Source organism: Parasteatoda tepidariorum, unplaced genomic scaffold, assembly GCF_982258835.1.
Source record: "Parasteatoda tepidariorum strain Cologne lab strain unplaced genomic scaffold, Ptep-v5.0 scaffold_58, whole genome shotgun sequence".
In the NCBI taxonomy this organism is placed as follows: domain Eukaryota; kingdom Metazoa; phylum Arthropoda; class Arachnida; order Araneae; family Theridiidae; genus Parasteatoda; species Parasteatoda tepidariorum.
Genome location: NW_028257417.1, coordinates 135,454 through 158,654, shown reverse-complemented (window position 1 = coordinate 158,654; position 23,201 = coordinate 135,454). Strand labels below are relative to the sequence as shown.

The following is a 23,201-nucleotide window of genomic DNA, read 5'->3' as shown; positions in this document are numbered from 1 at the left end:
TCAAGCAAGCTTCATATGGATTTTTAATTTTTTTTAATTATATGTCTATTTTAAATTGTTAATTCTACTCAATATTAAGAAATCCAATTTTTATTTTCTGTTTATAATTGCCATTAAAGCTGCTTTTTAAAAAAATTTCCAATGAAAAATTTTTTTTTTTCAATTATAAGGAATTGAAAGAATATTCCACCGTCATTCAGTTGTTATTAATGAATCAATTACTCATATTGGGTAAAACATTTAGAACACCTTGCTTTGAAAATAATCATCATTGGAAAGGTATGAACTATTTTAAGTTTTGTAAATCTTGAAAATCTACTGAAAATTTGGTTTTTATATTTTATATATAGCTAAATGACAACCATGATGTGATATTATCTTGATAGTTTCAAGTAAAAATTAAATTAACTTATGCAAAACTTGTATAAGATTTTCATCTAATAATTATCTAAAATTTTCATTATAATATAATTAGATTATTTTTAAGTGACACATGTTTTTAGAATATATCTATTCATATATTTTCAAAAATAACTGAGTCAACTAATCTTAATTTGTTGGTATTCATACCTGAATAACCTATAATAAAAGTAGAATATATTTTTATTTCCAACACACTAATGTAGAAGCTACCTAATTTACTCTCCATGACTACAAAGTAAAACATTTTCACAACAGCCCATTATGGGCCAAAGGGGTCGTGGATATTAAGACTTCACAATTTCGTAACCAACAGCATGATAGTAGCAATGTGGTCAGCATTACTACACCAGTCGTCTTTACATCCCAGACAAGCTGGTATCTATCAATCTGAAACTGAGTAGGCTTCAATTAACCATCAGCTGTTGTACTCGAATTCTTAATAATGCATAATTTAATCATTTATTTTCAAAAAGAGGGTTTCAATGCTGTATCAGTTTAAATTGTTCTAATTCTTTTAAATTTATTAGATCTTCAAAAAGAAGATAAATTTTTTAGGATTTTTTATGCTTGAAATTTTTAATTATCAACTTAATCAAAATTATAGTGATAAAAATGAAAAAAAAACATTTTTAAGTTTTTATCATTAAATCAAGTTTATTCATTTATTAGTAAGTTTGATAAATGTACTTCAATTCAGAATGTTTTGCCATTTGTATTTCTCAATGCAGCTATATGTACTAAAAAAATGACCTTTCAATATTTAGTATTATAGTATTTTATATTATATTCACTCAATTCAACATTTTGAGGAGCTTAGCTTTAAATTGTCTTTCTGGTTTTTCTTTCGAGTATAGTCTTAAAAAAACTAAATTATAATAATGTGGCTTTTATAGTAGATGCCCATGCCCAATGGCTTAGTGGTAGCATGTCAAAAGTCCTGGGTTCTATGCTAAATCAAGGTAAGGTTAACTCAGCCTTTCATTGCTTCAGTTGGTTGATAAAATGAGTGCCAAGCATGCTTGGGGATTAAACTCTGAGAATTACACATTTGGTTGACAACCCAATTGTAAAATCTACTGCTGTAACCCAGATGTCAAGAAAACCAGGATGGGTACAGTAGGTCTCCTTGAGCTGTTGCACTTCTGAGTTTAGTTTAGCTTTTATGATAAAAATGTTATTGTTTTACTTTACTGTATCTTTGCTATTTTAATTATATTTGTCAATCACAAAATTGCTAAACCAGTTACATTAAAACATCATGAATGTTTATTTTCTGAATAAAAGTTACTTTTTTATTTAGGCTTTAGAAATTAAGATATCTTTTAATGTACTTATTTTTTTTTTTTTTTTTTTTACAGGAAAGATTAGTATTTTTCAAAAAGTATAGTGAGTGTCGACTATATATTTGTTTTATCTGCTCTTAATCGTCCAGGTATGCAATTCCTTTAAATATCAAATTGTATGAATATTTATGTTTTGAGTTCCTTTATAAATTCAGTAATTTTTTGAATTTGATCATAATATTTAAAATTATTTCATAATTTTTTCAAGGGTACTTTTTTGAAAATAATAAATATATTTATTTATATATTATGTGTATATTGTTAAAATTATTCCGATGTATGATAGATTGCATTTTATGCAGAGGAATTATTTCATATAATAAAAAAAACATTTGTAATGTCCAGTTCCATCTTGCTTAATAAGTTTTCTTCCCCTTTAAACTTAGAGAAAGTGATTGTTTTAAACTCATTCAAAAAGTTTTAAAAATAATTTAGTATTAAATATTACAATGCCCCATTTAGTGTTAAATATTACAATGCCTATTAGAAATAAGAAAAAAATATTGCAAAGAGCTTTGCATAAGAATGAATTAAAAAAAAACTTTTGCTAAACTTTATATTTTTATTTGATTATAAAGTTTGAATTTAAATGTGCAAAAGAATGAAGACTGTTTGCTTATGTCTGTAGGAGTGCAAATGGTAGCATTATTTCACATTTCAGTCAAAAGAAAAACATGTTATTATTCATTTTATTTTATTTGAATTACATGAAATGATGAATAATTCCATAACAACTGCATTTTTCAGTTACTGGATTTTAATATACAAGTGACTTTAATTAACATATTATTTGAATTAAAACACTGATATCTTTCACAAAATTAGTAGTTGGTGCACTAAGAGTCTAGTTGAAAGTTGCATTTTTTTTTAAAATTAAAATGTTTTCATTTGGGTCAAAAGTTTCAAAGAACATGCATTTCTGAAATTAATAGTTTTTGAAAAATTTAACACAGTGTTAACACACACAAGGAAAAAAAAGAATATATCTTGTGACACCCATTCCTCTAAAAGTATTTTGAACATAGTTCAAATGTTGCATTACCATCAGTATGTTTTGATATATTATTGCATATATACTCTTTCTGGCTAATAAAATTACATTACTTTTGATAAGTAATGCTATATAGTGTTAATATATTGATTAATTGTCTTCCTTCTTTATAAATTCAAAAGTTATATTGTCAAAATATGTGAAATAAAAAAGAAATCTTTTTATATTTTAAAATGAAAATTTTGTACTAATGGGAATGTGTACGCTAATATTCAGAATGGTATTCTCATAAAAATTCTCATGGTAAAATAAGTTTAATTTAATGAACAATAAAATCAATACAATTTATTTTAATGATTACTGTTCCTATACAATGCAATTTACAAAATAGATTATTTCTAAATAAAGTTGAAACAGAATATGTATCTATATTTAAGACAAAATAAATGACAGTTGATATTTTTTCAATTGGCTATTCTATATCTTTATTATTCTATAGAGATTTAATAACTTTTTTTAAAATTTTGGTTTGGAAATAGAATGTCTGTTTTTAAATGCTATTTGTTTTAAAGTGAAAAATAGTGTGCTACTATATTTTATTTTTTAAAAATTTAGTTGTATGCTACCATATTTTCGACTTTTAAAAATTTAATTTTAGCATAAAAGGTACATTGGTTAACATATTATAACTTTTTCTCCTTATTAAAATATTGATTACTAAAATAAATAATAAATTTAACCTTTTACTTGAAATTAAACTTACCTAAAAAATTTTAAATAATATGTTTAACAAGAATTTAAATTGCACAAATTATAGAGCTAAAACTTACTAGGTAGTTAGCATCTTTATTTATATTTTTCTATCCGAATTAACATTGTAACATAAAGAAAGTTATTAATACTTATTTTAAATTTCATTAATGTTTGCCTAGTATCATGCTACAAATGAATATACTTATTGTTTTGTATACATTTATTTTAAGCTTATTTAAAGATGATGAAATAGCCAATTTTTTCAATGTGGCTTAAATTGTACAATAAAACAATCATGAACGCATCCCTTTTTTTTACTACTAATTTTAAATTTCTAAACTTTTAACCTATCAAATGACAACAGCTAAAAACTTTAAAAAAATAGTTTTAAAAATAGATGAATAATTGCACAAAATTAAAGCATTAAATGATCGTGAATGCGTTATTTCTTTTAATAATAAAGTTGATCTTCAGCTGAAAGTGGGAAAAAAAACTTGATCTTTAAGATTTAACCATTTCACCCAACTCATTTGATTGGATATTTTTCTTTCACTTTTTTTCTTCACACCTGCAGCAGAAAAAAGGTGGAATCATACTTCCGTTGCGCTTTATAAGAGACTATTAGCAGAGTGATTGCGAGAGGGGAATTCACCGACGACTTTTTTGTGTGAAGGGTAGAACGTATGTTGCACCATTGATACATTCTTGCAAACTGTTTTACACCTCCATTGTTAATTCTTTTAATTATTATTGATCATAAAATATAAAAATAGATTGCTGCAAAAGATAAAGAGATGAAGAAAAATAATGAAATTTTGGAGAATCAATTGAACAAAATTGAATTTTCTAGCTCAAGTAGTTAAAAAAAAAAAAAATACTGTACAGGCTGCCCCATTAGGTACGCAGTGCATACCGAAGTTTAATGTTTATAAATCATAAATGCCATGGTATGCTCTGCCAAATTATGGTATGTCTATCCAAGTTTTTTTTATGCATTTAGAAAAAGTATCTTTTTTTTAACTACTTGAAAATCTAATGTTTTAAGGGTAAATTATGTTTAAAATTATTTGTTAAATTTTATAAATGACTTAATTGAAGGGCTTAGCTACCATGCATGTTGAGCCCATCAGTTTTATTAGCAAAAATTAATAAGTTTTAAAACTCTTCTTACTTTTATAAGTAATTAGTATTAGTGGAAGTCATAAGCATTTTTTGTAGCTTATGCTTTTCAAGTTATTTTTTGTCAGCTTTTTAAGACTTATTTTTGCTAATTAAAAATATTTCTACTAAATTTAATTTATTTTATTTCAGGTTAAAGAGGATGCTTCTGACTACAGTTTCTTATACTGGCACTGTGCAGTTTTTCCTACTTATGTTGCTGATTTGTATGACAATGGCACTGACATATGATGAAACCTGATACAGGTATGTAGATTTTGTTGTTATTTCATTGATGCTCTGCATGTGTATATATGTCTATATAATATAGCATAATAAATAAATACACAAAGGACAAAAAAACCCAAAGAAAATTAAGAAAAACAATAAGTTTTATATTTTAATAAGTTTTTTTTTGTTGTCTTTTTTTGTATTTATTTATTATGCTATGTTTTAGTGATCAGATTTAATGCAGCTTACCTCTTAATGTTATCTACTATTAACTTACTTTCATTTTCCTTCTGCTTCAGTTTAATAATTCTTTTTTCTAATTTCGTGTGCTTGGGACGTTGTGTGTGTTTAGGGCGTTGCTCTATGAGCCTATTTTTATGGATTTAAACAGTTATAAAAATTTTGTGCTTCGTAAAAAATATGTTCAATGTTTAAATTTTTTTTTTCACTATTAAAATTATTCTTCATGTTGTACCCAGTACAAAGAGCCTAATTCAGAGGAGAAATTCGGATAGACATCTTGCTACTCTGGAAGCTAAGGATTTTTTGAATTACATTCCATGCCTGCCAAGTCTCCTGTATTTTATAACTATCTCCTGTTTACCTGTGTATTCTCAAATTTCTCCGTATTTGTTGAAGAAATTTTTAAAGTAACTTTTTGCCTATAAAATAATTGATGATGGCAAAAATACTTCTCTTATTCCTCAACAGATGGTGCTATTGCCAGGCAGTATGTTGAGTGTTTATATTTTAAGTAATTATAAATATTGCTTTAAAAAAATCTTATTTTGAGATTAAGAATTATATATAAAATTTTTACTCCAACTAACAGTAACTGCTTTTAATATTTCCAATTTTATATCTTTCTCTTTTTGAGTTACTTGATTATGCATGATGTATCAAAACTTTATTTGTAGCCTAAAATATGTCACTAGTAAAATCTCTGCTATTTTATTTCTCCAATGTTGGCAAGTATGACATTCAATGTCTGAAATTTTACTGGCTTATAAAGCATGTGGTGTTAAAAGGTGCAAAACTTGCCCTAATATTGACCGCAAACATACGCTTCTTAATAACGCTAGCTCCAATTCTTTTTGTAAAAGTAAAAATTTTATTTATATGTAAACCTGTGGTTTTTATAATATGAAATATGTTGGACAAACCAATAACTCTCGTAATATTTGAATTAATCAACACCGTTCTGATAACAGTAAACAGTAATAAAATTATCAATAATCTGGAAATGAATCATTATAGGGAACATAATTTTAACAGTGTCAAAATTAATATTTTAGATGTAGTAGAAGATTTAGATTTAAGACTACAAAAAGAAAATTACTACAGACTTTTATACAAAACATTTTTACCGTATGGGCTAAACGATACCTTCCAACATACACAGATTAACTTTAATAACTCCTCAACTTATTTACTTTTTTATATAGATAAGCATACAAATCGAGGTAAACGGGGATCAAGATGTAATAGAAACTCTCTTAATAGTGACAAATTAAATATAAATTTCATTTCTAGAATGGAAAAAGATTTTCATTATAATATTAAACCAATTTATTAAGATTTTATTTTCCCCCTTAAGAATAATGATGTATATATGTTTCAAGATCTTATTATTAACTTTTCTTTTATTAATTTACATTACTTTGTTTCGAACTTGTAAAAACTAAAATGAGTAAAATTTCTCCAAATAAAAGGAAAAATTTAGATAATTAATATTTCGTTAACTTTCAAAATCCTATTTTCAATAAGATCAAATTTTTATAATATTTTTGAAAATTTACTTCCATTAAAAGAATTTTACGCAATTAAAAGCTTTAAATATAATAAATCTCTTGGTAGAACTATATTTAATTATAATGATGTTATCAAAAATTTTGGGGAAAGTTTGAATATCACTGTGAAGAAGAAAAAGATTAAAATTTTATTGATAAACATATTATTACTGGTAATTTAAATATTATAGAGAACTTAGGAATTTAATGATAAAAGGCACAGAATTTAGACCCATTTACCATATATCAATTATTAAATTTCTAAAATACTTTCTTAATGATCTCAATAGTTTTTGTTTAAAGATATCAAATAGATTCTCTTTACCTTTACGTATGTTAACAGAATGGAAATAGGTTGTTTATTATTACTTTAAAAACTTTGTTTTTAATAATAAGGATAATTTAAATAACTGTAACAATTCAACAAATTTTTCTATAATTGTTCATCTCGCCTTGTTTATCTCGCTTTGCAAGTGGTCACTTGAGGTGTCTCTCGTATGTTCAGGGGCAAAAGACTTTTGGACTTTGCACTAAATGTAGGACTGCTCAGACTTCGCCCGAGCATATTTTAAACTGTATCGATTTTAAGATCGACGAGGTTTTTTCAAGACCTCATCTGTTTTTAGACTTCCTGGACATTTTTGGACTTATGGAATTGGTCTAATTGGGATGGACCTCTTGGGGATTAGAAACAACAACAACATAATTGTTCAATAAATAAAGCAACTACAAGTACATTTTATAGTTTCCCCATAGACAAAGCTAACAGTAACTATCCAACCTTCTGTAAAAAATTCTATATTGCACTTTTAAATATGGAGTTAAAAAATAGTAAAAATTTTTGGCTTTATATAAGAGATTAAAATTAGCAATATACAATTCCTTACTTAATTATCAGTCCTAAATTTCATAAAATTCCTATAAAACTTAGAACAATCCCATGTCACTAATACTTACCTAACTAAATCTGGCACCAATTTCTCTAACTACTTAAATAAAATTATTAACAATATTATTAAAGAAGATTTTTCTTGGATTATCACTAGCAATCAACTGATTTTAGAATTTATTAAACATGTTAAAATTAATTCTATTGTGACTTTTGATTTCCAGGAGCATTCCTCTTAGCATTCCCCTTTCTAAACTAAAAGATGTACTTTTGAATTTTTACTATGATTTTAAACATATCCTTAGTCATGATTTTGTTTATTGGGAAATTCTAATTAATTTTTGTATTTTTAATAATTATCTTTGTGATGAAAAAGATATTTTTCTTTAAATTGACGGAATACCACAAGGATCTAATTTTTCATCTCTCTTATCTAACTTATTTTTGCACTATTAGTAAAAAAATTATACTCTTAATATTAAATTTATTTTTAGATTTATTGATGATTTAATTATCTATAATTTTCAAGATTATACTATTTTATTAAACAACATTTACCCCGAGGATAGGCCTATTAGGGGGTCCGCAAACGCCCATTATGGTTTTTTGTTTAGCAAACCGGAAGAGGGTACATGAATCTATGTAGTAAATCGATCCCCGTATAAACGTGGTTCAACGGATAAGACCGCGTGCTAGTTATTTACGCCTCAAGCGAAGGGGTGCAGGGTCGAACCCCGGAAGAGGTCAATTTTTCTAATTTTTTACATTTTTTTCTTTTCTTTTTTTCCATTATATTATTTATTTAATGTGTTTTTCGATATATTAAAGGATCCTATATGTAAAAAATAATTTTTTCTTGTTCGAAAAATTTCAAATGCTTTAAAACTGGAAAAATCCCGGAAAATTAGTTTATTTATATTATAATATTTTTTTTTTCACCTTTTACAATATTTTCACGAAAGTTTAGCATCCGAAATGTGTTCTATGTTTAAAATCTAGCGTCTTTCTTTTTGAAAGAACAGATAAAGGAATAAATAATAAAATAAAATAAAATGGCGGGAAAAAGGTTCAAATTTCAAGTCCGTCTAACTCCCTTTAATATGTCGTTATAATTTTAAAATTCGGACGGAAAGTTGTCCTCTATGAGCCGCACCACCCTACAATGAAAATTTTTTATAGACCTATTAGGGGGTCCGCAAACGCCCCTTATGTATTTTGTTTAGCAAACCGGAAGAGGGTACATGAATCTATGTAGTAAATCGATCCCCGTATAAACGTGGTTCAACGGATAAGACCGCGTGCTAGTGACTTACGCCTCAAGCGAAGGGTTACAGGTTCGAACCCCGGCAGAGGTCTATTTTTCTAATTTTTTACATTTTTTTCTTTTCTTTTTTTCCATTATATTATTTATTGAATGAGTTTTTCGATATATTAAAGGATCCTATATGTAAAAAATAATTTTTTCTTATTCGAAAAATTTCAAATAACGCTTAAAAACTGGAAAAATCCCGTATAATTAGTTTATTTATATTATAATATTTTTTTACACCTTTTACAATATTTTCACGAAAGTTTAGCATCCGAAATGTGTTCTATGATTAAAATCTAGCGTCTTTCTTTTTGAAAGAACGCATAAAGGAATAAATATTAAAATAAAATAAAATGGCGGGAAAAATGTTCAAATTTCAAGACCGTCTAACTCCCTTTAATATGAAGTTATAATTTTCAAATTCGGTCGGAAAGTTGTCCTCTATGAGCCGCACCACCCTACAAAGAAAATTTTTTATAGACCTATTAGGGGGTCCGCAAACGCCCCTTATGTATTTTGTTTAGCAAACTGGAAGAGGTTACTTGAATCTATGTAGTAACCCGATCCCCGTATAAATGTGGTTCAACGGATAAGACGGCGTGCTAGTGACTTACGCCTCAAGCGAAGGGATGCAGGTTCGAACCCCGGCAGAGGTCTATTTTTCAAATTTTTAACATTTTTTTCTTTTCTTTTTCTCCATTATATTATTTATTTAATGTGTTTTTCGATATATTAAAGGATCCTATATGTAAAAAATAATTTTTTCTTATTCGAAAAATTTCAAATAATGCTTAAAAACTGGAAAAATCCCGTATAATTAGTTTATTTATATTATAATATTTTTTTTACACCTTTTACAATATTTTCACGAAAGTTTAGCAACCGAAATGTGTTCTATGTTTAAAATCTAGCGTCTTTCTTTTTGAAAGAACACATAAAGGAATAAATAATAAAATAAAATAAAATGGCTGGAAAAAGTTTCAAATTTCAAGTCCGTCTAACTCCCTTTAATATGATGTTATAATTTTCAAATTCGGACGGAAAGTTGTCCTCTATGAGCCGCACCACCCTACAATGAAAATTTTTTATAAACCTATTAGGGGGTCCGCAAACGCCCCTTATGGTTTTTTGTTTAGCAAACCGGAAGAGGGTACATGAATCTATGTAGTAAATCGATTCCCGTATAAACGTGGTTCAACGGATAAGACCGCGTGCTAGTGACTTACGCCTCAAGCGAAGGGTTGCAGGTTCGAACCCCGGCAGAGGTCAATTTTTCTAATTATTTACATTTTTTTCTTTTCTTTTTTTCCATTATAATATTTATTGAATGTGTTTTTCGATATATTAAAGGATCCTATATGTAAAAAATAATTATTTCTTATTCGAAAAATTTCAAATAACGCTTGAAAACTGGAAAAATCCCGTATAATTAGTTTATTTATATTATAATATTTTTTTTACACCTTTTACAATATTTTCACGAAAGTTTAGCATCCGAAATGTGTTCTATGTTTAAAATCTAGCGTCTTTCTTTTTGAAAGAACAGATAAAGGAATAAATAATAAAATAAAATAAAATGGCGGGAAAAAGGTTCAAATTTCAAGTCCGTCTAACTCCCTTTAATATGTCGTTATAATTTTAAAATTCGGTCGGAAAGTTGTCCTCTATGAGCCGCACCACCCTACAAAGAAAATTTTTTATAGACCTATTAGGGGGTCCGCAAACGCCCCTTATGTATTTTGTTTAGCAAACTGGAAGAGGTTACTTGAATCTATGTAGTAACCCGATCCCCGTATAAATGTGGTTCAACGGATAAGACGGCGTGCTAGTGACTTACGCCTCAAGCGAAGGGATGCAGGTTCGAACCCCGGCAGAGGTCTATTTTTCAAATTTTTAACATTTTTTTCTTTTCTTTTTCTCCATTATATTATTTATTTAATGTGTTTTTCGATATATTAAAGGATCCTATATGTAAAAAATAATTTTTTCTTATTCGAAAAATTTCAAATAATGCTTAAAAACTGGAAAAATCCCGTATAATTAGTTTATTTATATTATAATATTTTTTTTACACCTTTTACAATATTTTCACGAAAGTTTAGCAACCGAAATGTGTTCTATGTTTAAAATCTAGCGTCTTTCTTTTTGAAAGAACACATAAAGGAATAAATAATAAAATAAAATAAAATGGCTGGAAAAAGTTTCAAATTTCAAGTCCGTCTAACTCCCTTTAATATGATGTTATAATTTTCAAATTCGGACGGAAAGTTGTCCTCTATGAGCCGCACCACCCTACAATGAAAATTTTTTATAAACCTATTAGGGGGTCCGCAAACGCCCCTTATGGTTTTTTGTTTAGCAAACCGGAAGAGGGTACATGAATCTATGTAGTAAATCGATTCCCGTATAAACGTGGTTCAACGGATAAGACCGCGTGCTAGTGACTTACGCCTCAAGCGAAGGGTTGCAGGTTCGAACCCCGGCAGAGGTCAATTTTTCTAATTATTTACATTTTTTTCTTTTCTTTTTTTCCATTATAATATTTATTGAATGTGTTTTTCGATATATTAAAGGATCCTATATGTAAAAAATAATTTTTTCTTATTCGAAAAATTTCAAATAATGCTTAAAAACTGGAAAAATCCCGTATAATTAGTTTATTTATATTATAATATTTTTTTTACACCTTTTACAATATTTTCATGAAAGTTTAGCAACTGAAATGTGTTCTATGTTTAAAATCTAGCGTCTTTCTTTTTGAAAGAACACATAAAGGAATAAATAATAAAATAAAATAAAATGGCGGGAAAAAGTTTCAAATTTCAAGTCCGTCTAACTCCCTTTAATATGATGTTATAATTTTCAAATTCGGACGGAAAGTTGTCCTCTATGAGCCGCACCACCCTACAATGAAAATTTTTTATAAACCTATTAGGGGGTCCGCAAACGCCCCTTATGGTTTTTTGTTTAGCAAACCGGAAGAGGGTACATGAATCTATGTAGTAAATCGATCCCCGTATAAACGTGGTTCAACGGATAAGACCGCGTGCTAGTGACTTACGCCTCAAGCGAAGGGTTGCAGGTTCGAACACCGGCAGAGGTCAATTTTTCTAATTATTTACATTTTTTTCTTTTCTTTTTTTCCATTATAATATTTATTGAATGTGTTTTTCGATATATTAAAGGATCCTATATGTAAAAAATAATTATTTCTTATTCGAAAAATTTCAAATAACGCTTAAAAACTGGAAAAATCCCGTATAATTAGTTTATTTATATTATAATATTTTTTTTACACCTTTTACAATATTTTCACGAAAGTTTAGCATCCGAAATGTGTTCTATGTTTAAAATCTAGCGTCTTTCTTTTTGAAAGAACAGATAAAGGAATAAATAATAAAATAAAATAAAATGGCGGGAAAAAGGTTCAAATTTCAAGTCCGTCTAACTCCCTTTAATATGTCGTTATAATTTTAAAATTCGGACGGAAAGTTGTCCTCTATGAGCCGCTCCACCCTACAATGAAAATTTTTTATAGACCTATTAGGGGGTTCGCAAACAACCCTTATGTATTTTGTTTAGCAAACCGGAAGAGGCTACATGAATCTATGTAGTAAATCGATCCCCGTATAAACGTGGTTCAACGGATAAGACCGCGTGCTAGTGACTTACGCCTCAAGCGAAGGGGTGCAGGTTCGAACCCCGGCAGGGGTCTATTTTTCAAATTTTTTACGTTTTTTTCTTTTCTTTTTTTTCATTATATTATTTATTTAATGTGTTTTTCGATATATTAAAGGATCCTATATGTAAAAAATAATTTTTTCTTATTCGAAAATTTCAAATAATGCTTAAAAACTTGAAAAATCCCGTATAATTAGTTTATTTATATTATAATATTTTTTTTGCACATTTTACAATATTTTCACGAAAGTTTAGCATTCGAAATGTGTTCTATGTTTAAAATCTAGCGTCTTTCTTTTTGAAAGAACGCATAAAGGAATAAATAATAAATAAAATAAAATGGCGGGAAAAAGGTTCAAATTTCAAGTCCGTCAAAATCCCTTTAATATGAAGTTATAATTTTCAAATTCGGTCGGAAAGTTGTCCTCTATGAGCCGCACCACCCTACAAAGAAAATTTTTTATAGACCTATTAGGGGGTCCGCAAACGCCCCTTATGTATTTTCTTTAGCAAACCGGAAGAGGGTACTTGAATCTATGTAGTAGCCCGATCTCCGTATAAACGTGGTTCAACGGATAAGACCGCGTGCTAGTTATTTACGCCTCAAGCGAAGGGGTGCAGGGTCGAACCCCGGAAGAGGTCAATTTTTCTAATTTTTTACATTTTTTTCTTTACTTTTTTTCCATTATATTATTTATTTAATGTGTTTTTCGATATATTAAAGGATCCTATATGTAAAAAATAATTTTTTCTTGTTCGAAAAATTTCAAATAATGCTTAAAAACTGGAAAAATCCCGGAAAATTAGTTTATTTATATTATAATATTTTTTTTTTACACCTAAAAGGTGTAAAAAAAAATATTATACCAATATTTTCACGAAAGTTTAGCATCCGAAATGTGTTCTATGTTTAAAATCTAGCGTCTTTCTTTTTGAAAGAACGCATAAAGGAATAAATAATAAAATAAAATAAAATGGCGGGAAAAATGTTCAAATTTCGAGACCGTCTAACTCCCTTTAATATGAAGTTATAATTTTCAAATTCGGTCGGAAAGTTGTCCTCTATGAGCCGCACCACCCTACAAAGAAAATTTTTTATAGACCTATTAGGGGGTCCGCAAACGCCCCTTATGTATTTTGTTCAGCAAACCGGAAGAGGGTACATGAATCTATGTAGTAAATCGATCCCCGTATAAACGTGGTTCAACGGATAAGACCGCGTGCTATTGACCTACGCCTCAAGCGAAGGGTTGCAGGTTCGAACCCCGGCAGAGGTCTATTTTTCTAATTTTTTCCTTTTTTTTCTTTTCTTTTTTTCCATTATATTATTTATTTAATGTGTTTTTCGACATATTAAAGGATCCTATATGTAAAAAATGATTTTTTCTTATTCGAAAAATTTCAAATAATGCTTAAAAACTGGAAAAATTCCGTATAATTAGTTTATTTATATTATAATTTTTTTTTTTACTCCTTTTACAATATTTTCACGAAAGTTTAGCATCCGAAATGTGTTCTATGTTTAAAATCTAGCGTCTTTCTTTTTGAAAGAACGCATAAAGGAATAAATAATAAATAAACTAAAATGGCGGGAAAAAGGTTCAAATTTCAAGTCCGTCTAACTCCCTTTAATATGAAGTTATAATTTTCAAATTCGGACGGAAAGTTGTCCTCTATGAGCCGCACCACCCTACAAAGAAAATTTTTTATAGACCTATTAGGAGGTCCGCAAACGCCCCTTATGTATTTTCTTTAGCAAACCGGAAGAGGGTACTTGAATCTATGTAGTAGCCCGATCTCCGTATAAACGTGGTTCAACGGATAAGACCGCGTGCTAGTTATTTACGCCTCAAGCGAAGGGGTGCAGGGTCGAACCCCGGAAGAGGTCAATTTTTCTAATTTTTTACATTTTTTTCTTTTCTTTTTTTCCATTATATTATTTATTTAATGTGTTTTTCGATATATTAAAGGATCCTATATGTAAAAAATAATTTTTTCTTGTTCGAAAAATTTCAAATAATGCTTAAAAACTGGAAAAATCCCGGAAAATTAGTTTATTTATATTATAATATTTTTTTACACCTTTTACAATATTTTCACGAAAGTTTAGCATCCGAAATGTGTTCTATGTTTAAAATCTAGCCTCTTTCTTTTTGAAAGAACGCATAAAGGAATAAATAATAAAATAAAATAAAATGGCGGGAAAAATGTTCAAATTGCAAGACCGTCTAACTCCCTTTAATATGAAGTTATAATTTTCAAATTCGGTCGGAAAGTTGTCCTCTATGAGCCGCATCACCCTACAAAGAAAATTTTTTATAGACCTATTAGGGGGTCCGCAATCGCCCCTTATGTATTTTGTTTAGCAAACCGGAAGAGGTTACTTGAATCTATGTAGTAACCCTATCCCCGTATAAACGTGGTTCAACGGATAAGACGGCGTGCTAGTGACTTACGCCTCAAGCGAAGGGGTGCAGGTTCGAACCCCGGCAGAGGTCTATTTTTCAAATTTTTAACATTTTTTTCTTTTCTTTTTCTCCATTATATTATTTATTTAATGTGTTTTTCGATATATTAAAGGATCCTATATGTAAAAAATAATTTTTTCTTATTCGAAAAATTTCAAATAATGCTTAAAAACTGGAAAAATCCCGTATAATTAGTTTATTTATATTATAATATTTTTTTTACACCTTTTACAATATTTTCACGAAAGTTTAGCAACCGAAATGTGTTCTATGTTTAAAATCTAGCGTCTTTCTTTTTGAAAGAACACATAAAGGAATAAATAATAAAATAAAAAAAAATGGCGGGAAAAAGTTTCAAATTTCAAGTCCGTCTAACTCCCTTTAATATGATGTTATAATTTTCAAATTCGGACGGAAAGTTGTCCTCTATGAGCCGCACCACCCTACAATGAAAATTTTTTATAGACCTATTAGGGGGTCCGCAAACGCCCCTTATGTATTTTGTTTAGCAAACCGGAAGAGGGTACATGAATCTATGTAGTAAATCGATCCCCGTATAAACGTGGTTCAACGGATAAGACCGCGTGCTATTGACCTACGCCTCAAGCGAAGGGTTGCAGGTTCGAACCCCGGCAGAGGTCAATTTTTCTAATTATTTACATTTTTTTCTTTTCTTTTTTTCCATTATATTATTTATTTAATGTGTTTTTCGATATATTAAAGGATCCTATATGTAAAAAATAATTTTTTCTTGTTCGAAAAATTTCAAATAATGCTTAAAAACTGGAAAAATCCCGGAAAATTAGTTTATTTATATTATAATATTTTTTTACACCTTTTACAATATTTTCACGAAAGTTTAGCATCCGAAATGTGTTCTATGTTTAAAATCTAGCCTCTTTCTTTTTGAAAGAACGCATTAAGGAATAAATAATAAAATAAAATAAAATGGCGGGAAAAATGTTCAAATTTCAAGACCGTCTAACTCCCTTTAATATGAAGTTATAATTTTCAAATTCGGTCGGAAAGTTGTCCTCTATGACACCACCCTACAAAGGTCCGCACCTACAATGTCCGCACCACCCTACAAAGAAAATTTTTTATAGACCTATTAGGGGGTCCGCAAACGCCCCTTATGTATTTTGTTTAGCAAACAGGAAGAGGGTACATGAATCTATGTAGTAAATCGCTCCCCGTATAAACGTGGTTCAACGGATAAGACCGCGTGCTAGTGACTTACGCCTCAAGCGAAGGGTTGCAGGTTCGAACCCCGGCAGAGGTCAATTTTTCTAATTATTTACATTTTTTTCTTTTCTTTTTTTCCATTATATTATTTATTGAATGAGTTTTTCGATATATTAAAGGATCCTATATGTAAAAAATAATTTTTTCTTATTCGAAAAATTTCAAATAACGCTTAAAAACTGGAAAAATCCCGTATAATTAGTTTATTTATATTATAATATTTTTTTACACCTTTTACAATATTTTCACGAAAGTTTAGCATCCGAAATGTGTTCTATGATTAAAATCTAGCGTCTTTCTTTTTGAAAGAACACATAAAGGAATAAATAATAAAATAAAATAAAATGGCGGGAAAAAGGTTCAAATTTCAATTCCGTCTAACTCCCTTTAATATGATGTTATAATTTTCAAATTCGGACGGAAAGTTGTCCTCTATGAGCCGCACCATCCTACAATGAAAATTTTTTATAGACCTATTAGGGGGTCCGCAAACGCCCCTTATGTATTTTGTTTAGCAAACCGGAAGAGGCTACATGAATCTATGTAGTAAATCGATCCCCGTATAAACCTTGTTCAACGGATAAGACCGCGTGCTAGTGACTTACGCCTCAAGCGAAGGGGTGCAGGTTCGAACCCCGGCAGAGGTCTATTTTTCTAATTTTCTACGTTTTTTTCTTTTCTTTTTTTTCATTATATTATTTATTTAATGTGTTTTTCGATATAGTAAAGGATCCTATATGTAAAAAATAATTTTTTCTTATTCGAAAAATTTCAAATAATGCTTAAAAACTGGAAAAATCCCGTATAATTAGTTTATTTACATTATAATTCTTTTTTACTCCTTTTACAATATTTTCACGAAAGTTTAGCATCCGAAATGTGTTCTATGTTTAAAATCTAGCGTCTTTCTTTTTGAAAGAACGCATAAAGGAATAAATATTAAAATAAAATAAAATGGCGGGAAAAATGTTCAAATTTCAAGACCGTCTAACTCCCTTTAATATGAAGTTATAATTTTCAAATTCGGTCGGAAAGTTGTCCTCTATGAGCCGCACCAACCTACAAAGAAAATTTTTTATAGACCTATTAGGGGGTCCGCAATCGCCCCTTATGTATTTTGTTTAGCAAACCGGAAGAGGTTACTTGAATCTATGTAGTAACCCGATCCCCGTATAAACGTGGTTCAACGGATAAGACGGCGTGCTAGTGACTTACGCCTCAAGCGAAGGGGTGCAGGTTCGAACCCCGGCAGAGGTCTATTTTTCAAATTTTTAACATTTTTTTCTTTTCTTTTTCTCCATTATATTATTTATTTAATGTGTTTTTCGATATATTAAAGGATCCTATATGTAAAAAATAATTTTTTTTTATTCGAAAAATTTCAAATAATGCTTAAAAACTGGAAAAATCCCGTATAATTAGTTTATTTATATTATAATATTTTTTTTACACCTTTTACAATATTTTCACGAAAGTTTAGCAACCGAAATGTGTTCTATGTTTAAAATCTAGCGTCTTTCTTTTTGAAAGAACACATAAAGGAATAAATAATAAAATAAAAAAAAATGGCGGGAAAAAGTTTCAAATTTCAAGTCCGTCTAACTCCCTTTAATATGATGTTATAATTTTCAAATTCGGACGGAAAGTTGTCCTCTATGAGCCGCACCACCCTACAATGAAAATTTTTTATAGACCTATTAGGGGGTCCGCAAACGCCCCTTATGTATTTTGTTTAGCAAACCGGAAGAGGGTACATGAATCTATGTAGTAAATCGATCCCCGTATAAACGTGGTTCAACGGATAAGACCGCGTGCTAGTGACTTACGCCTCAAGCGAAGGGTTGCAGGTTCGAACCCCGGCAGAGGTCAATTTTTCTAATTATTTACATTTTTTTCTTTTCTTTTTTTCCATTATATTATTTATTGAATGTGTTTTTCGATATATTAAAGGATCCTATATGTAAAAAATAATTTTTTCTTATTCGAAAAATTTCAAATAATGCTTAAAAACTGGAAAAATCCCGCATAATTAGTTTATTTATATTATAATTTTTTTTTACTCCTTTTACAATATTTTCACGAAAGTTTAGCATCCGAAATGAGTTCTATGTTTAAAATCTAGCGTCTTTCTTTTTGAAAGAACGCATAAAGGAATAAATAATAAATAAAATAAAATGGCGGGAAAAAGGTTCAAATTTCAAGTCCGTCTAACTCCCTTTAATATGAAGTTATAATTTTCAAATTCGGACGGAAAGTTGCCCTCTATGAGCCGCACCACCCTACAAAGAAAATTTTTTATAGTCCTATTAGGGGGTCCGCAAACGCCCCTTACGTATTTTCTTTAGCAAACCGGAAGAGGGTACTTGAATCTATGTAGTAGCCCGATCTCCGTATAAACGTGGTTCAACGGATAAGACCGCGTGCTAGTTATTTACGCCTCAAGCGAAGGGGTGCAGGTTCGAACCCCGGAAGAGGTCAATTTTTCTAATTTTTTACATTTTTTTCTTTTTTTTTTTTCCATTATATTATTTATTTAATGTGTTTTTCGATATATTAAAGGATCCTATATGTAAAAAATAATTTTTTCTTGTTCGAAAAATTTCAAATAATGCTTAAAAACTGGAAAAATCCCGTATAATTAGTTTATTTATATTATAATATTTTTTTTACACCTTTTACAATATTTTCACGAAAGTTTAGCAACCGAAATGTGTTCTATGTTTAAAATCTAGCGTCTTTCTTTTTGAAAGAACACATAAAGGAATAAATAATAAAATAAAAAAAAATGGCGGGAAAAAGTTTCAAATTTCAAGTCCGTCTAACTCCCTTTAATATGATGTTATAATTTTCAAATTCGGACGGAAAGTTGTCCTCTATGAGCCGCACCACCCTACAATGAAAATTTTTTATAGACCTATTAGGGGGTCCGCAAACGCCCCTTATGTATTTTGTTTAGCAAACCGGAAGAGGGTACATGAATCTATGTAGTAAATCGATCCCCGTATAAACGTGGTTCAACGGATAAGACTGCGTGCTAGTGACTTACGCCTCAAGCGAAGGGGTGCAGGTTCGAACCCCGGCAGAGGTCTATTTTTCAAATTTTTTACATTTTTTTTTCTTTTTTTCCATTATATTATTTATTGAATGTGTTTTTCGATATATTAAAGGATCCTATATGTAAAAAATAATTTTTTCTTATTCGAAAAATTTCAAATAATGCTTAAAAACTGGAAAAATCCCGCATAATTAGTTTATTTATATTATAATTTTTTTTTACTCCTTTTACAATATTTTCACGAAAGTTTAGCATCCGAAATGAGTTCTATGTTTAAAATCTAGCGTCTTTCTTTTTGAAAGAACGCATAAAGGAATAAATAATAAATAAAATAAAATGGCGGGAAAAAGGTTTAAATTTCAAGTCCGTCTAACTCCCTTTAATATGAAGTTATAATTTTCAAATTCGGACGGAAAGTTGCCCTCTATGAGCCGCACCACCCTACAAAGAAAATTTTTTATAGTCCTATTAGGGGGTCCGCAAACGCCCCTTATGTATTTTCTTTAGCAAACCGGAAGAGGGTACTTGAATCTATGTAGTAGCCCGATCTCCGTATAAACGTGGTTCAACGGATAGGACAGCGTGCTAGTTATTTACGCCTCAAGCGAAGGGGTGCAGGGTCGAACCCCGGAAGAGGTCAATTTTTCTAATTTTTTACATTTTTTTCTTTTCTTTTTTTCCATTATATTATTTATTTAATGTGTTTTTCGATATATTAAAGGATCCTATATGTAAAAAATAATTTTTTCTTGTTCGAAAAATTTCAAATAATGCTTAAAAACTGGAAAAATCCCGGAAAATTAGTTTATTTATATTATAATATTTTTTTTTTACACCTTTTACAATATTTTCACGAAAGTTTAGCATCCGAAATGTGTTCTATGTTTAAAATCTAGCGTCTTTCTTTTTGAAAGAACGCATAAAGGAATAAATAATAAAATAAAATAAAATGGCGGGGAAAATGTTCAAATTTCAAGACCGTCTAACTCCCTTTAATATGAAGTTATAATTTTCAAATTCGATCGGAAAGTTGTCCTCTATGAGCCGCACCACCCTACAAAGAAAATTTTTTATAGACCTATTAGGGGGTCCGCAAACGCCCCTTATGTATTTTGTTTAGCAAACCGGAAGAGGGTACTTGAATCTATGTAGTAACCCGATCCCCGTATAAACGTGGTTCAACGGATAAGACTGCGTGCTAGTGACTTACGCCTCAAGCGAAGGGGTGCAGGTTCGAACCCCGGCAGAGGTCTATTTTTCAAATTTTTTACATTTTTTTCTTTTCTTTTTCTCCATTATATTATTTATTTAATGTGTTTTTCGATATATTAAAGGATCCTATATGTAAAAAATAATTTTTTCTTATTCGAAAAATTTCAAATAATGCTTAAAAACTGGAAAAATCCCGTATAATTAGTTTATTTATATTATAATATTTTTTTTACACCTTTTACAATATTTTCACGAAAGTTTAGCAACCGAAATGTGTTCTATGTTTAAAATCTAGCGTCTTTCTTTTTGAAAGAACACATAAAGGAATAAATATTAAAATAAAATAAAATGGCGGGAAAAAGTTTCAAATTTGAAGTCCGTCTAACTCCCTTTAATATGATATTATAATTTTCAAATTCGGACGGAAAGTTGTCCTCTATGAGCCGCACCACCCTACAATGAAAATTTTTTATAGACCTATTAGGGGGTCCGCAAACGCCCCTTATGTATTTTGTTTAGCAAACCGGAAGAGGGTACATGAATCTATGTAGTAAATCGATCCCCGTATAAACGTGGTTCAACGGATAAGACCGCGTGCTATTGACCTACGCCTCAAGCGAAGGGTTGCAGGTTCGAACCCCGGCAGAGGTCAATTTTTCTAATTATTTACATTTTTTTCTTTTCTTTTTTTCCATTATATTATTTATTGAATGTGTTTTTCGATATATTAAAGGATCCTATATGTAAAAAATAATTTTTTCTTATTCGAAAAATTTCAAATAACGCTTAAAAACTGGAAAAATCCCGTATAATTAGTTTATTTATATTATAATTTTTTTTTACTCCTTTTACAATATTTTCACGAAAGTTTAGCATCCGAAATGTGTTCTATGTTTAAAATCTAGCGTCTTTCTTTTTGACAGAACGCATAAAGGAATAAATAATAAATAAAATAAAATGGCGGGAAAAAGGTTCAAATTTCAAGTCCGTCTAACTCCCTTTAATATGAAGTTATAATTTTCAAATTCGGACGGAAAGTTGCCCTCTATGAGCCGCACCACCCTACAAAGAAAATTTTTTATAGTCCTATTAGGGGGTCCGCAAACGCCCCTTATGTATTTTCTTTAGCAAACCGGAAGAGGGTACTTGAATCTATGTAGTAGTCCGATCTCCGTATAAACGTGGTTCAACGGATAAGACCGCGTGCTAGTTATTTACGCCTCAAGCGAAGGGGTGCAGGGTCGAACCCCGGCAGAGGTCTATTTTTCAAATTTTTTACATTTTTTTTTCTTTTTTTCCATTATATTATTTATTTAATGTGTTTTTCGATATATTAAAGGATCCTATATGTAAAAAATAATTTTTCCTTATTCGAAAAATTTCAAATAATGCTTAAAAACTGGAAAAATCCCGTATAATTAGTTTATTTATATTATAATATTTTTTTTACACCTTTTACAATATTTTCACGTAAGTTTAGCAACCGAAATGTGTTCTATGTTTAAAATCTAGCGTCTTTCTTTTTGAAAGAACACATAAAGGAATAAATAATAAATAAAATAAAATGGCGGGAAAAAGTTTCAAATTTCAAGTCCGTCTAACTCCCTTTAATATGATGTTATAATTTTCAAATTCGGACGGAAAGTTGCCCTCTATGAGCCGCACCACCCTACAAAGAAAATTTTTTATAGTCCTATTAGGGGGTCCGCAAACGCCCCTTATGTATTTTCTTTAGCAAACCGGAAGAGGGTACTTGATTCTATGTAGTAACACGATCCGCGTATAAACGTGGTTCAACGGATAAGACCGCGTGCTAGTGACTTACGCCTCAAGCGAAGGGGTGCAGGTCCGAACCCCGGCAGAGGTCAACTTTTCTAATTTTTTTCTTTTTTTTCTTTTCTTTTTTTCCATTATATTATTTATTTAATGTGTTTTTCGATATATTAAGGGATCCTATACGTAAAAAATAATTTTTTCTTATTCGAAAAATTTCAAATAATGCTTAAAAACTGGAAAAATCCCGTATAATTATTTTATTTATATTATAATATTTTTTTTTACACCTTTTACAATATTTTCACGAAAGTTTAGCATCCGAAATGTGTTATATGTTTAAAATCTAGCGTCTTTCTTTTTGAAAGAACGCATAAAGGAATAAATAATAAAATAAAATAAAATGGCTTAAAAAAGGTTCAAATTTCAAGTCCGTCTAACTCCCTTTAATATGAAGTTATAATTTTCAAATTCGGACGGAAAGTTGTCCTCTATGAGCCGCACCACCCTACAAAGAAAATGTTTTATAGACCTATTAGGTGGTCCGCAAACGCCCCTTATGTATTTTGTTTAGCAAACCGGAAGAGGGTACTTGAATCTATGTAGTAACCCGATCCCCGTATAAACGTGGTTCAACGGATAAGACCGCGTGCTAGGGACTTGCGCCTCAAGCGAAGGGGTGCTGGTTCGAACCCCGGCAGAGGTCAATTTTTCTAATTTTTTACATTTTTTTTCTTTTCTATTTTTCCATTATATTATTTATTTAATGTGTTTTTCGATATATTAAAGGATTCTATATGTAAAAAATAATTTTTTCTTATTCGAAAAATTTCAAATAATGCTTAAAAACTGGAAAAATCCCGTATAATTAGTTTATTTA

The 23,201-nt window shown here is 29.6% G+C and overlaps 1 protein-coding gene across 20 annotated transcripts in view; it reads left to right on the top strand.

Annotated features, from left to right (window-relative positions):
- LOC147800818 (uncharacterized) overlaps positions 1–23,201 on the top strand; it is a 77,072-nt gene that overhangs the window by 41,938 nt on the left and 11,933 nt on the right. For all 20 annotated transcript variants that reach the window (XM_087156431.1, XM_087156429.1, XM_087156430.1 and 17 more), the window contains 2 exons: positions 1,782–1,855; positions 4,822–4,935. The gene's annotated coding sequence lies outside the window, so the exon portion shown is untranslated. The remainder of the gene's footprint in view (positions 1–1,781; positions 1,856–4,821; positions 4,936–23,201) is intronic.